Source organism: Chlorocebus sabaeus, chromosome 20 (assembly GCF_047675955.1).
Source record: "Chlorocebus sabaeus isolate Y175 chromosome 20, mChlSab1.0.hap1, whole genome shotgun sequence".
NCBI lineage: Eukaryota > Metazoa > Chordata > Mammalia > Primates > Cercopithecidae > Chlorocebus > Chlorocebus sabaeus.
This window is the reverse complement of record NC_132923.1, coordinates 65758161-65775367: the sequence shown is the minus strand read 5'-3', so window position 1 is coordinate 65775367 and position 17207 is coordinate 65758161. Positions and strand designations below refer to the sequence as shown.

The 17207-nt window shown below is 36.4% G+C and overlaps 1 long non-coding RNA gene and 1 other non-coding gene across 2 annotated transcripts in view; one reads left to right on the top strand and one right to left on the bottom strand.

The window, feature by feature from the left end:
- The window catches only part of LOC119625308 (uncharacterized), a 143805-nt gene that overhangs the window by 32212 nt on the left and 94386 nt on the right, over nt 1-17207 (top strand). The window lies entirely within an intron of this gene.
- Nucleotides 1853-1983, bottom strand: LOC119626458 (small nucleolar RNA SNORA24). Its single transcript, XR_005242624.1, has one exon. It is a non-coding gene; the product is annotated as a small nucleolar RNA SNORA24 (small nucleolar RNA).

Sequence of the window (17207 nt, the reverse complement as noted above, 5' to 3'; positions counted from 1 at the left end):
ATTCCCATGTGGTGACTACTCCACTCACAGGTCCCAGTGTGTGAGACATAAGGACAAGGACAGATGGAGATGGAGAGAGCCCTCCCTGGACTTTCTTGGGCTGCATTAGTAAGCCAACTGATTTGGCTTTTTGTGGATGAGAAATAGACCAGCTGTAGAGGAAAAAAGAAAGAGAAGGGAGAGAAGAGAAAGAAAAATGGAGAAAAGAGGAAGAGACAGGAGCAGGCTTTCTCCCAAGGAGAATAGATCCCAAGCATAGCCTTACTTCACTACACTCCTGGAAGTCAGAGTCCAGAGAAACAAAGATAGAGGAGAGATTTAGGCTTTTGTTTCTCTTATTGCTATTAAAATATCTTAGAAGGGAGAGACATCACACAAATATGTGGCCTTGACCTCTTTGAACACTCCATTGTGATACAGTTAAGAGGCTATAGTATAACATCCAGGTCAGCAGTGGGATGAGGGGGGCTTGGAGTAGACAGCAGAAGTTAATGAAATCTGGAACTCCTCTCTGGAAGGCCAGAAAGAAACACTGTGCTGATGTCAGCCTTTGAGAAAGTCTGACGTTTTATGACTTCACGTTTTAGTGTATGGCAAGACTTAATTGTAACTTCTGTGTAAAACGTTTACTGATGATCCTACAATCGATTGATCTTTTCATTTGCTGAGGCACTGTGGCACTTTTTTTTGTCAGTCTTGTAGCTTTTTTTTTTTTTTTTTAATAACTTTTGCTTTGTCACCCAGGCTGGAGTGCAGTGACACGAGCTTGGCTCCTCTGCCTCCCAGGTTCAAGCAATTCTCCTGCCTCAGCTTCCCAAGTACCTGGAATACAGGTACATGCCACTACACCTGCTAATTTTATTTTATTTTATTTTTGTATTTTTGGTAAAGATGGGCTTTTGCCATGATGGCCAGGCTGAGCTCGAACTCCTGACTTCAAGTGATCCCCCTGCCTTAGCCTCCCAAAGTGCTGGGATTACAGGCATGAGACACTGCACCTGGCCAGCCTTGTAGTGTCTTTTCATGTTTGACTCTATGTTTGTAACTGCACAGTGTTCTTTTCTGAGGCAGGTAACTTGTCATTTACCTCTTTCTATTTCTAGGATCCAACATAGTATTTGGCATTGAGTAGACAATAAAGTTTGATGATAAAATTGCCTAGTTTACAGATGGTACTATTGAAGTAGGACTTTTTTCCTTAATGAAAACTGTCTTCAAAACTTTGTTTTGAAAATGTTTCTCAATATTTACCTCTCTTAAAAATTGATTTAGCATTTTCATTCAGTGTTATTATTGAGAAGAAGGACTTACTGCTGCCATTTTGTTGCTTATTTTCTGGTTGTTCTGTAACTCCTCTCTTCCTTTCTCACTGTCTTCTTTTGTGGTTAAGTGATTTTTCTCTCATAGTATGTTTTAATTAGTTGCTTTTATTTTTAATGAATCTATTATAGCCTTTTGCCTTGTGGCTGTCATAAGGCTTACTAAAACTCTTATAGATATAACAAGTTATTTTATTTTTATTTATTTATTTATTTTAGCCACACGAATTCAGCATTTTATTTAATTATCAAGGACCACCTTAAATATTACTTTAAAAAATTCAGGCCTATATTGAAAATAGGTATCCTGATAACTTCCAGTACATTATTCGGAACACCCGTTTCCCCAACTAAGATAAATCCATTGCCGGATGCTGAATAGATTTCGCTCATTACCACTTTGGATTTCTTGATAGTCTTATGTTTCCATCATCCACCGTAATGTGTTCAGTTCAGCTTCCTAGAAACATTTGAACAACGGCTTAGAAAAGTTTGCCCAATAATTTGGCACCTTCCAGGTTTTTAACAGTGAATAATGTTACTTGTGCAAGTCAGAATCTGATACCAATTAAATGGTGACAGCTTTGCCAATAAACAAGAATATGCTCTTCCATGGCTAGGAAGGGAGACTGCCACAACTGACAGGTCCCAAAGATACATGGAGAACAAGTTATTTTAAAGACACAGCAACCTATCTTACACCACAAGGAAAATAATAGAAACAAGCTTGATTTCAGAGCCTGTTATTGGTCTATTCAGAGATTCAACTTCTTCCTGGTTTAGTCCTGGGAGGGTGTATGTGTCCAGGAATTTATCCATTTCTTCTAGATGTTCTAGTTTATTTGCATAGAGGTATTTATAGTATTCTCTGATGGTAGTTTGTATTTCTGTGGGATTGGTGATGATATCCCTTTTCTCATTTTTTATTGTGTCTATTTGATTCTTCTCTCTTTTTGTCTTTATTAGTCCTGCTAGCAGTCTATCAATTTTGTTCGTCTTTTCAAAAAAACCAGCTCCTGGATTCATTGATTTTTTTGAAGGGTTTTTTTTTTTTTTTTTTTTTTTTTTTTACTGTCTCTATCTCCTTCAGTTCTGCTCTGATCTTAGTTATTTTTGCCTTCTGCTAGCTTTTGAATGTGTTTGCTCTTGCTTCTCTAGTTCTTTTAATTGTGATGTTAGGGTATCAATTTTAGATCTTTCCTGCTTTCTCTTGTGGGCATTTAGTGCTATAAATTTCCCTCTACACACTGCTTTAAATATGTCCCAGAGATTCTAGTATGTTGTGTCTTTGTTCTCATTGGTTTCAAAGAACATCTTTATTTCTGCCTTCATTTTGTTATGTACCCAGTAGTCATTCAGGAGCAGGTTGTTCAGTTTCATGTAGTTGAGCAGTTTTGAGTGAGTTTTTAAATCTTGAGTTCTAGTTTGATTGCACTGTGGTCTGAGAGACAGTTTGTTATAATTTCTGTTCTTTTGCATTTGCTGAGGAGTGCTTTACTTCCAACTGTGTGGTCAATTTTGGAATAATTGCAATGTGGTACTGAGAAGAATGTATATTCTGTTGATTTGGGGTGGAAAGTTCTGTAGATGTCTCTTAGGTCCTCTTGGTGCAGAGTTGAGTTCAGTTCCTGGATATCTTGTTAACTTTCTGTCTCATTGATCTGTCTAATGTTGACAGTGGTATGTAAAAGTCTCCCATTATTATTGTGTGGGAGCCTAAGTCTCTTTGTAGGTCTTTAAGGACTTGCTTTATGAATCTGGGAGCACCTGTACTGGGTGCATGTATATTTAGGATAGTTAGCTCTTCTTGTTGAATTGATCCCTTTACCGTTATATAATGGCCTTCTTTGTCTCTTTTGATCTTTGTTGGTTTAAAGTCTGTTTTATCAGAGACTAGGATTGCAACCCCTGCTTTTTTTTTTTTTGTTTTCCATTTGCTTGGTAGATCTTCCTCCATCCCTTTATTTTGAACCTATGTGTGTCTCTGCACGTGAGATGGGTCTCATGAATATAGCAAACTGATGGGTCTTGACTCTTTATCTAGTTTGAGAGTCTGTGTCTTTTAATTAGAGCATTCAACCCATTTACATTTAAGGTTAATATTGTTATGTGTGAATTTGATCCTGTCATTATGATGTTAGCTGGTTATTTTGCTCATTAGTTGCTGCAGTTTATTCCTAGCATCAATGGTCTTTACAATTTGGCATGTTTTTGCAGTGGCTGGTACTGGTTGTTCCTTTCCATGTTTAGTGCTTCCTTCAGGAGCTCTTGTAAGGCAGGCCTGGTGGTGACAAAATCTCTCAGCATTTGCTTGTCTGTAAAGGATTTTATTTCTCCTTCACTTATGAAGCTTAGTTTGGCTAGATGTGAATTCTGGGTTGAAAATTCTTTTGTTTAAGAATGTTGAATATTGGCCCCCACTCTCTTCTGGCTCTAGAGTTTCTGTGGAGAGATCTGCTGTTAGTCTGATGGGCTTCCCTTTGTGGGTAACCCGACCTTTCTCTCTGGCTGCCCTTAACATTTTTTCCTTCATTTCAACTTTGGTGAATCTGACAATTACTTGTCTTAGAGTTGCTCTTCTCGAGGAGTATCTTTGTGGCTTTCTCTGTATTTCCTGAATTTGAATGTTGCCTTGCCTTGCTAGGTTGGGGAAGTTCTCCTGGATAATATCCTAAAGAGTGTTTTCCAACTTGGCTCCGTTCTTCCCGTCACTTTCAGGTATACCAATCAGACATAGTCCCATATTTCTTGGAGGCTTTGTTCGTTTCTTTTTACTCTTTTTTCTGAAACTTCTCTTCTCGCTTCATTTCATTCATTTGATCTTCAATCATTGATATCCTTTCTTCCACTTGATCAAATCGGCTACTGAAGCTTGTGAATGCATCACATAGTTCTCGCACCATGGTTTTCAGCTCCATCAGGTCATTTAAGGTGTTCTCTACACTGTTTATTCTAGTTAGCCATTCATCTAATCTTTTTTCAAGGTTTTTAGCTTCTTTGTGATGGGTTTGAACATCCTCGTTTAGCTCGGAAAAGTTTGTTATTACTGATCGTCTGAAGCCTTCTTCTCTCATCTCATCAAAGTCATTCTCCGTCCAGTTTTGTTTCATTGCAGGTAAGGAGCTGCATTCCTTTGGAGGAGAAGAGGTGCTCTGATTTTTAGAATTTTCAGCTTTTCTGCTCTGATTTCTCCCCATCTTTGTGGTTTTATCTACCTTTGGTCTTTCACAATGGTGACGTACAGATGGAGTTTTGGTGTGGATGTCCTTTCTGTTTGTTAGTTTTCCTTCACTGAAATTGAGGCAATAATTAATAACCTACCAACAAAATAAAGGCCAGGACCACACAGATTCACAGCTGAATTCTAACAGAGGTACAAAGAGGAGTTGGTACCATTCCTTCTGAAACTATTCCAATCAACAGAAAAGGAGGGAATCTTCCCTAACTCATTGTATGAGGCCAGCATCATCCAGATTCTAAAACCTTGCAGAGACACAACAATAAAAGAGAATTTTAGACCAATATCTCCGGTGAACATCGATGCAAAAATCCTCAATAAAATACTGCAATCTGAATCCAGTAGCACATCAAAAAGCTTATCCACCACATTCAAGTTGGCTTCATCCCTTGGATGCAAGGCTGGTTCAACATACACAAATCAATAAATGTAATTCATCATATAAACAGAACCAAAGACAAAACACCACATGATTATCTCAATAGATGCAGAAAAGGCCTTTGACAAAATTCAACAGCCCTTCATGCTAAAAACTCTCAATAAACTAGTTATTCATGGGATGTATCACAGAAAAATAACAGCTATTTATGACAAACCCTCAGCTAATATCATACTGAATGGGTAAAAACTGGAAGAATTCCCTTTGAAAACTGGCACAGAACAGGGATGCCCTCTCTCACCACTCCTATTCAATATAGTGTTGGAAGTTCTGGCCAGGGCAATAAGGCAGGAGAAAGAAATAAATGGTGTTCAGTTAGGAAAGAGCAAGTCAAATTGTCCCTATTTCCAGATGACATGATTGCATATTTAGAAAACCCCATCTTCTCAGTCCTAAATCTCCTTAAGCTGATAAGCAACTTCAGCAAAATCTCAGGATACAAAATCAGTGTGCAAAAATCACAAGTATTCCTATACACCAATAACAGACAAACAGAGAGCCAAATCATGAGTGAACTCCCATTTACAATTGCTTCAAAGAGAATAAAATATCTAGGAATCCAATTTACAAGGGATATGAAGGACCTCTTCAAGGAGAATTACAAACCACTGCTCAATGAAATAAAAGAGGACACAAATAAATGGTAGAACATTCCATGCTCATGGATACGAAGAATCAATATTGTGAAAATGACCATACTGCCCAAGGTAATTTATAGATTCAATGCCATCCCCATCAAGCCACCAATGACTTTCTTCACAGAATTGGAAAAAACTACTTTAAAGTTCATATGGAACTAAAAAAGAGCCCACATTGCCAGGACAATCCTAAGCCAAAAGAACAAAGCTGGAGGCATCACGCTACCTGACTTCAGACTACACTTCAAGGCTACAGTAATCAAAACAGTATGGTACTGGTACCAAAACAGAGATATAGACCAATAGAACAGAACAGAGCCCTCAGAAATAATACCAATATCTATAACCATCTGATCTTTGACAAACCTGACAAAAACAAGAAATGGGGAAAGGATTCCCTATTTAATAAATGGTGCTGGGAAAACTGGCTAGCAATATGTAGAAAGCTTAAACTGGATCCCTTCCTTACACCTTATACAAACATTAATTCAAGATGGATTAAAGACTTAAATGTTAGACCTAAAACCATAAAAACCCTAGAAGAAAACCTAAACAATACCATTCAGAACATATGCATGCGCAAGGACTTCATGACTAAAACACGAAAAGCAATGGCAACAAAAGCCAAAACTGACAAATGGGATCTAATTAAACTAAAGAGTTTCTGTGCAGCAAAAGAAACTACCATCAGCGTGAACAGGCAACCTAAAGAATGGGAGAAAATTTTTGCAGTCTACCCGTCTGACAAAGGGCTAATATCCAGAATCTACAAAGAACTTAAACAAATTTACAATAAAAAAAAAAAACCCATCAAAAAGTGGGCAAAGGATATGAACAGACACTTCTCAAAAAAAGACATTTATGCAGTCAACAGACACATGAAAAAATTCTCATCATCACTGGCCATAAGAATCTAGAACTAGAAATACCATTTGACCTAGCCATCCCATTACTGGGTATATACTCAAAGGATTATAAATCATGCTGCTATAAAGACACATGCGCATATATGTTTATTGTGGCACTATTCACAATAGCAAAGACTTGGAACCAAATGTCTGTCAATGATACACTGGATTAAGAAAATGTGGCACATATACACCATGGAATACTATGCAGCCATAAAATGGATGAGTTCATGTCCTTTGTAGGGACATGGGTGAAGCTGGAAACCATCATTCTGAGCAAACTATCATAAGGACAGAAAACCAAATACTGCATATTGTTACTCATAGGTTGGAATTGAACAATAAGGACACTGGGACACTGGGTGGGGAACATCACACACCGGAGCCTGTTGTGGGGTGGAGGGAGAGGGGAGGGATAGCATTAGGAGATATACCTAATGTAAATGACAAGTTAATGGGTGCAGCACACCAACATGGCACATGTATACATATGTAACAAACCTGCACATTGTGTACATGTACCCTAGAACTTAAAGTATATCAAAAAAGAATAGAAACAAGCAGAGAAAAAAGTAGAAAAAAAAAGACTTCTACACTTTAACTTTATCCTTCCTACATTTTGAAATTTTGTTGTCTCAATTTACATATTTTTCCATTGCATATCTCTTAACAGGTTGCTGAAATTGTTACTGTTTTTGATTGATTTGCTTTGGGCTTCAAACTAGACTTATGAATGGCTAGTATAGCAGTTACAGCAATAGAGTATTCTGGGTTTGTCAATGTGCTTACTTTCACCAGTCGGTTTTATGACTTCAAATGTTTCTTCTTCTTCTTCTTTTTGTTTGAATGTATATGTGTGTGTGTGTGTGTGTGTGTGTGTATTTCTCTTCAGATTGAAGAACTCCCTTTAGCATTTCTTGTAAGATGGGTCTGGTGGTGATGAATTATCTTTGTTTATCTGGATAAGACTCTGTCTCTCTTTTATGTCGAAGGATAGCTTTTCTGGCTACATTATTCTTGGATTAACTTTTTATTTTTTTTTCTTTCAATGCTTTGAAAAATGTCATAATATTCCCTCCTGGTACATATGGTTTCTTTTGAGAAGTCTGTTGCCAGACAAATTGAGCTCCTCTATATGTTATTTGCTTGCTTTCTCTACTGCTTTTAAGATCTTCTTGTTGTCCTTGACCTTTAAGAGATAGACTATTATATGTTTTGTGGTGGTCCTATTTGGGTAAGATCTGTTTGGTGTTCTCTGATCTTCCTATACCTAGATATTTAGATCTCAGGTTTTTGAAAGTTTTCTGTTATTATTTTTTTGAATAGGCTTTCTTGCCTTTTCTCTTGCTCAGCTCCCCTTGAACACCAGTTATTCTTAATTTTGGTCTTTTGAGGTAATTTTTTATATCTTGTAGGTGCTCTTCATTCATTCCTTTTCACTGCTTCTTCTCCTCTGACTGTGTATATTCAAATAGGCTGTTGTCCGATTCACTGATTCTTGTCTCTGCATGATTCAGTCTGCTGTTGAGAGCATCTAATAAGTTTTCCAGTTTGGCAAATGTATTTTTCAGTTCTAAAATTTCTATTTAAAAAATTATTTAAATCTCTTTGTTAAAATTCTCTGACAAATTTCTGCATTGCTTTTCTGTTCTTTCTTGGGGATCACCAAGTTTCCTTAAAACTGATATCTTGAGTTCTTGGTCAGAGAGCTCACATATTGGCATCTCACTAGAGTCAGTCACTGGTTCCTTACTTTGTCTGTTTGAGGTCATGGTCCCCTGTTTGCTGTTGTTTCTTACGGATAGATGTCTATGTCTTTGCACTGAAGCATTATTTGTTTATTTCTTCTCTGTTCACTTTTATTTTCTTTTTTTTTTTTTTGGTTTGTTTTCATTGGATACATTTGTTTAGAGATACTTTGTAATTTACCTGTTGAATTTCTTTCTTTTTCTCCACTATATTACTGCCTCCTTTTTGACACTGCTTGGTGCCTTAAGCCTCAGTTTCCCTCAGCTCTAGTAAATGATCAGAGCACTACCCATCCTGAATTGGAAAGGTCCATAAATGGTTATCTTAGCTGTGTGAGAAGGCTGGCTAGGGGTTTGTGCCAAGAGAGCCTGTGGAATGAACCTTCTACAATGTGGTGCTTCTGAACAGCCACTCCAATTTGACATCTCCATTGGCCAATCTGTGAAGATATAGAGCAGAGTTTCCAGGGCTGGGGATGGTAGTCTTGCACCGCCCCTGCACCGCCAGCTCAGTCTGTCCTCAGGGATGTTTCTCCTATCAGGCATTCTTGGTGTTTCTCATGGGTTAAGGCAAAGACAGATCTTCTGCCAGGTAACCTAAGATGGTGGAGAAGCTGGTTGTCCACCTCAATCTCACCTTTTCCATTGTAGGCACTGTGAGTCAGGGGGAGATTTTCCACACACTTAGTGCTGGGTAGATTGTGGGGAGGGAATATAGATATATAAGTTTGATTCTTTTGTCATCTGCTTGGAGTTTTTTCACTTCTCTATGGCCCCAGGAACTGTTTTCTCTCATATTTGAGTTCTTAGATATTGCTGGTGAGAATCTTGGCAGTGTATACTTGGTTTTGGTTTTCAGTGAGGGAAGGAATAAGGCTAGCTTGCTTCTGTGCTGCCATTTTGGAACTGGAAGTTTGGTTTAGTATTTTTAATACAACTTGATGAGCTAAATTTATTTTTCATCTTTGTACTTGTTCTTTTGGAAAAACATGTATGAAGAGAAGATATATTTGGAATAAGATATACATGAAAAACTGAAGAGACAAAGTCTGTCTCATAAAATGTCTTTTTTAAAAAAAACTTTAAAATCCCTCAAAAATTGTTTATTATACAGGTGAATTTTGATAGTCATGATGGGTTTATCAAAAAACTAAAGTGGTATGCAAGGTAAGAATGATAGAAAGCTTCTGCTTTGGAGTGCTTCAGCCCAGGTGGTTAGGATAGAAAACTAGGGTCAATTCTATAAGAACAGGTTGACTTGCTTTTCCATTTTTATTAGGTCACTTTCTAATGCTCTTTCAGAGAACAAAATGACAATTTTAATGTGAAAATATAAGCGGGAAAGCATAATTCAAAGTGATTATACATTGTGCCAGTCAATGTGCTAAATTATGTATATCGGCTAACTTAATCTATTCAACTACTTCGCAAAGAACATTATAATTTATAAAATAACTTATAAATTTATAAACTAAAAAATTGAGGGTCACAGGATTTGATCAGTTTTCCTAGTTACCACCAATCATGGCAGAGCTGTAAAGTAAACACACTTGCATGTGACTTTCTAGTTCAGCTCATGACTTGTACCACCACAATCCACTGATTCCTGAAGGCTAAGAAGTGTCCTTGGGAATAAAAGAGGAGAGTGCATTGGGATACAGGGCAGTCTATTTTTCAGACAACTTTTGAGAAGTTACCCAAACCATCAGAAATCTGAGCTTCACATTAGACAAAGACAGCAGTCAGGCCATTTGAGAGTTTACATAAATTTTGGACTGACATCTTTACCATAATTTAGAAGTAATGAAGAGACACTTCAGGTTGAGCTTTGAGACTGACATGTTTTGCTTACTGTTTTGCACAATAGTCATCTTCTGCTGAAAAGAATAACTCACTTATAGAAAAGAAGAACCGGTGATTGACTTATTGTTACAAGCAAATGAAAAAAGTTGTAATAATCAAGACAGGTTACTTTGAAAATGGTGAAAACCTAGATCATGTGGAGTATCAGCTTTTGTATATTTGTGTGTAAATTCATTTACTTTGTCTAGTGCATCAAAATTTTTTTGGAATAATAAGTGGAGGTATTTTACCTGAATAATAATGTGCTGAGTGCCAGGTGAAAAATTCAATTGATATACTGTCACAATACTTTTTTTTTGTTTTACTGACAAGAGATGTCATGTTTTCCTGATTCCTGGTATATGGAGTGTGAACTGATAAATAGCATGGAGATGAAATTGTCAGTTACCATTATCACATCCAAGCAATTATCTTTTCTGGTAGCTTGCAATGCCATGAAATTCAGGTTCTGAAGTGTGGAAGCAAAGAGAAGGGGAAAAAAACGAATGTGACCACAAATTGGAAAAGTGCTTGGGTTAGAAAAGTAAGATTCCAAAGGGGCTCAAATAATTTATTGCTTCTTCTGAGATTGAAAAGGGAAGAAAACCAGGAAGAGGGGGTCAGATTGGAGGTGGCTCTACCTTGAAGCTAATAAAACTTGAACCTTAGGGCCCATTACGTATAAGAATGCCTCAAGAGGTACCCTAGCAATATGTTAACTTGACCATACCAATTTTAATTTTTTTTTGGCAAGATATTTAACTGCAACCAATTGGGTCTGTTTTGTTCTCTCTGACTTTTCTTCCAGTACATTTCTGTGGTTTGGGAGTGGCCCCATACATTGTGTCTTTAAGGAAATTTGGGTGGAACATATATTTTAGTTTGGTTTAGTGGAATATATTTAAATGTTTCAGACAATTACTTCACATATATTTAAGTTACCACTTCCTCATTCTAGCATACAAATAGCTTCCAGATGTACTCCTATTGATCACTCTGCCAACATGATTAATGTCGTGACTCACTAGTATGTAACCAAAGTAATATGAATATGTGATATGAATATATTTAAGTTGATCAGCTTCTAAACTATGTGTCTAATGGAACAAAAACAATGTTTGCATGGTATGGATCCAGAAATAAGTCTGTAGAGAATTTTTCTAATGATCACGGGTATAAACTATAATTGGAGAATTTGTTTTATCAATATTCTCAAAAATAGTGTTAATAATGCAGTGTGTAGATGCAGTACGTAATTTTATAACATGTTTTAAAATTTTTTTCTGGTGGAAATTGTGTGAAATAGAATTTGTCAGGGTGTATGTAACATTCAGGTGGCTGTATACCATCTTGCTACTGGCCTGAGGTTGAAGTCTTCAGTTAGATCAGAAGTGTCAGAGCTTTGGACAAGCATTACTGGGACCTGAATGTACCTTTATAGAAACCTGTCTACACTATGAACTTGTGATGAGCCAACAACCATGTGACATCAGCAAGATGGCAGAATAAGAATTTTAGTGCTTATCCTCTTGGAGAAACATCAATTTGAATAAGTATTTATAAATAAAAATAACTTCACAATGAATTCAGTTAATAACGCCACCTGAGTAGAACACAGAAATAAGAAAATACACACTAAAGATGGTAGAAAGGACAGTTTCCCATTATCTGTGCCACTCTTCAAATCCTGCACAGAGCAGCACAAGGAGAGATACCCTCACCATAGGGGAAGGAGAGTGAAATGAGCATCCCCAGCACTAGACCCATCTCAGTGCCAGGCTGGTCCTCACGGTCCCAGGTTACAAGCTGGTCCCTACAGACCCAGGATCCAGACCTGCCACAGCATCAGCCTGGTCCTTGAAGTCCCAAGCTCCAGGTACACCTCTGCAACCTCAAGCTCCAGGCATACCTCAGAGCCAGACTGGCCTTCACAGATGTAGGCTTCAAGCCTGCCCTAATGTCAGACAAGTCCCCATGGCCCCAGGCTCCAGACTGGCTCCTGTGATACTAGGCTCCAGTGGACCCAGTGTTGAAGCCCGCTTCAATAGGCTTAGGGGTCATGCCTACCCTATTAGATCTGAGTGCTGGCCTGTCCCTGTGGACTTAGGCTCCGGGCCCACCATGAACTGACTCACACACTAGGCAAGCCTGCTTGCAAACTCAACTAGCTAGCTTGCTCAGACTCTCTTAATGGGATGACTGAGGAAGAGTTTTCCCTGCCAGGCCAGTCTGCAAAGACTGGAAAAGATGCCTACTTCCTCAAATATTCAGACACTAATTGTAGAACACAGAGATCATGACACAACCAAAGGGACAACATAAAGTGCCAGTAACCAACCTTAAGAAATGGAGATACATGAATTGCCTGACAAATATTTCAATATAATATCTTTAAGAAGTTCAATGAACTACAAGAGAACACAGATAGACAACTAAATGAAATCAGGAAAACAATACATGAATAAAATGAGAAATTCAGCAAAGACGTAGAAACCATCATAACTAACCAGATATTCTGGAGCTAAACAAAATAACTAAACTGAAATATTACACAGAGAGCTGCAGCAGCAGCACATTTGAATAGGCAGAAGAAAGAAAGAGTGAGCTCAAAGACAGGTCATTTAAAATTGTCCAGTCAGAGAAACAGGAGGAAAAAATAATGAAAAAGAGTGAAGAAAGCCTATGAGACTTATGGGAAGCCACCAAGTGAGTCAATTTACAAATTGTATCTCTCAGAATCCCAGAAGAAGTAGAAAAAAAGAAAGGGGAAGAAAGCTTTTTAAAAAATAGTGACAAAAAACTCCCCAAATCCAGAGAGAGAAATAAACAGCGAGATCCATGATTTCCAAAGAATCCTAGATAGATTAAATGTAAAGAGATCTCTACTGAGATACATTATAATCAAATTCTCAAGATTGAAAGACAAATAATTTTGAAAGCATCAAGAGAATATTGAACCATCACATACAAGGAAGCCCCATAAGACTTTCTCAGCAGAAACCCTGCTGGCCAGGAAAGAGTGGGATAATATAGTCAAACTATGGAAAGAAAAAAATGCCAACCAATAATACTATGCCAGGAAAATCTGTTCTAAAGAAACGAAGAGTTTCTCAGATAAAAGCTGAGGGCATTTATTACTACTTGCGAGAAATGTTTTACCTGAAATGTTGAAGGGATTTCTTCAAGTAACATGAAAGGATGATAATTAACAAAATGAAAATATATGAGGGTATAAAACTCACTGTAAAAGTAAGAATATAGTCAAATTCAGAGTATTCTAATACTGTAAAGGTAGTGTATATATCACTTTTAATTCTAGTATAAAATTTAAAAGCCAAGAGTATTAAAATAACTAAAACTGCAACAATTTGTCAATGGAGACATAATATATAAAACATGTAAATTGTGATAGTCATAACAAAATCTTGAAGGAAGAGAAATTAAAAAGTAGTTTCTTTATGCCATTGAAGTTAAGTGGTTATCAGCTTAAAATAGACTGCTGTAATTATTAAGATGTTTTATGTAAGCTTCATGGTAATTATAGAGAAAAAACTTGTAGAAGATACACAAAAGTTAAAGGAATTAATGCATTCTACTACATGAAACCATCAATTCACAGTCAAGAAGAAAGGAAAAAGGAACAAAGTAGGTACAAAACAGTCAGGAAACAATGAACAAATTACTTTAAATGTAAATGAATTAAAGTCACCAGTTAATAGACATAGGGTTGTTGAACTGATTTTTAAAAACTACAAAATATTCCTTATCTACAGCCTATAAGTGACTAATTTTAGATTTAAAGGCACATAGGTTAAAAGTGAAGAGATGGAAAAAGATATTTTATGCAAATGGTAACTACAAGAGAACAGGAGTGATTATAATTACATCAGATAAAATACACTTTAATGATAAAAATAGACAAAAAGGTCATCTTATAATGATAAAAGGATCAGTCCATCAGGAAGAAAAAATGCATATAAATATATATGCTACCAACATCAGAAAACCTAAAGATCTAAAGCAAATATTACCAAAGTTGAAGGGAGAAATAGACAGAAATACAATCGTGTTATAGGACTTCAATATACAACTTTCGACAATGGATAGCTCACCTAGATCGAAAATAAGAAAACAGTGTATTTGAATGACAGTGTAAAAGAAATGAACCTATCAGGCATACACAGAACATTCTATCCAATAGCAACCAAATACACATTCTTCTCAAGTGCAGACAAAACATTCTCCGGGATAGATCATTTGTTAGGCCATAAAACAAATCCTAACAAATTTTAAATGATTAAAATTATATGAAGCATTTTTTCAACCACAATGATATAAAACTAGAAATAAATAATAGGAAAAAAGGAAAATTCACAAATACATGAAAATTAACATGTGGCTGAACAATCAAGGAATCAAAGAAGAAATCAAAAGAGAAAGAAATAAAAAAAATCTTCAGACTAATGAAAATGGAAACACAACATGCCAAATCTTATGAAATGCAGCAAAAGCAGTTTTAAGAAGGCAGTTTATTGAAATAATTGCCTACATTAAGAAAAATTAAAGATCTCAATAAATAGTCTAACTTTATACCGCAGGAAACTTGAAAAAGAAGAATGAACTAACCTCAAACTTAGCGGAAAAAGAAAACAATAAAGACCATAGCAGAAATAAATGAAATAATGACTAGAAAAATAGTAGAAAAGATCAATAGAGCTGAGTTGGTTTGAAAAAATAAACAAAATTGGCATACCTTTAGATAGACTAAAAAAGGAGATGGTTTAAATAAATAAAATTAAAAATGAAAGAGGAGACTTTATAGCTGATGTCGCAGAAACACAAAGGATCATAAGAGATCACTAGAAGTAATTTTATACTAAAAATTGGATTACCCAAAAGACATGGATAAATCCTTGCATCATAAAGAAATGGAATATCTGAACTTATCAAAAATGGATAAGAAGATAGCATCAATAATAAAAAGTCTTTCATCAAAGAAAAGCCTTGTACCCAATGGTTTCACTGCTAAATTCTACCAATTATTTAAAGAATTAACACCAATCATTCTCAAACTCTTCCAAAGAATTGAAGAGAGCATTACTTCCAAACTCCTTTTACAAACCCAGCGTTATCCTGATACCAAAGCCAGGCAAGAATACTACAAGAAAGAAAATTACAGGCCAAAATCCCTGGTGAACATAGATGGAAAAATCTTCAACACAATAATAGGAAACTGAATTGAAAAGTATATAAAAAGGATCATACACCATCATCAAGTGGAATTTATCCCTGGGATGTAAAGATGGTTCAATATATGCAAGCTCATAGATGTGATACTTTACATTAATAGAATAAAGGATAAAAAATTGTATGATTATCTCAGTAGATGCAGAAAAAGTGTTTGACAAAATTTAACATCTTTTCATGATAAAAACTCAACAAACTGGATATAGAGATAATGTAGCCAAGCATAATAAAGGCCATATATGACAAGATCATATATGGTAACATCACATGGAATGATGAAAAGCTGAAAGCCTTTCCTCTAAGATCAGGAACAAGACAAAACTATTTTTTCTTTACTCTTCTCTTCATCATAGTACTGGAAGTCCTAGCCAGAGTAATTAGGCAGGAAAAAGAAAAAAAAAAGAAATCAGAAAGGAAGAAGTAAAATTGTCTATTTGTAGACAACATGATCTTACATATACAAAACTAAAGATACCACCAGTAGGTGGTTAGAACTATTAAAAGAATTCAGTAAAGTTCAGGATACTTAATTCAACATATAAATTACATTTCTATACACTAACAGTGAGCCATTGGAAAAAGAAATTAAGAAAACAATCCCATTTATGTTAGCATAAAATAATAAATTTAACCAAAGTGGGAAAAGATCTGTAGACTAAAAACTATAAAACACTGATAAAAAAATTTAAGAAAACACAATACATAGAAAGGTAGTCCATGTTCATGAATTGGAAGAATTAATATTGTTAAAATGCCTCCTCTACCCAAAATGATCTACAGATTCCATGCAATCCATATCAATATTCCAATGGCATTTTTCACAGAAATAGAAACAAATCATGAATTTCATATGGAACCACAAATGACCCTGAAAGCAATCTTGAGCAAAAAGAACAAAACTGGAGGCATCGCACTTCCTGATCTCAAAATATACTACAAAGCTGTAATCTAAACAGTACCATACTGGTATTGGGTGAACACGCCCCCAGTATTTCAACAGAGGTTCTTTCTATTTTCTCTAAGTGTCAGCTGGTCTGAGAAATAAAGAGAAAGGGTACAAAGAGAGGAATTTTACAGCTGGGCCTCTGGGGGTGACCTCACATATTGGTCGGTCCGTGATGCCCACCTGAGCTGCAAAATCAGCAGGTTTTTATTAAGGACTCCAAAAAGGGAGGGAGTGTATGAACAGGGAGTAGGTCACAAAGATCACATGCTTCTGAGGCCAATAAAGATCACAAGGCAAAAGGCAAAATTAGAATTACTGATGAGGGTCTCTGTTCAGCTGTGCATGTATTGTCTTGATAAACACCTTAAACAACAGAAAACAAGGTTTGAGAGCAGAGAACTGGTCTGACCTCAAATTCACCAGGGTTTCTCCCCACCCTGGTGAGCCTGAGGGTACTGCAGGAGACCAAGGTGTATTTCAGTCCTTATCTCAACCACATAAGACAGACATTCCCAGAGAGGCCCTTTACAGACCTTCCCCCAGGAATGCAGTCTTTTCCTAGGGTCTTAATATTATATCCCTTGCTAGGAAAATAATTTAGCGATATCTCTCCTACTTGCATGTTCATTTATAGGCTCTCTGTAAGAAGAAAAATATGGTTCTATTCTGCCCCACCCAGCAGACAGTCAGACTTTATAGTTGTCTTCCCTTTTTCCCTAAAATTGCTGTTATTCTGTTCTTTCAAGGTGCACTGATTTCATATTGTTCAAACACACATGTTTTACAATCAATTTGTACAATAATGGTCCTGAAGTGACGTACATCCTCAGCTTACGAAGATAACAGGATTAAGAGATTAAAGTAAGACAAGTGTAGGAAATT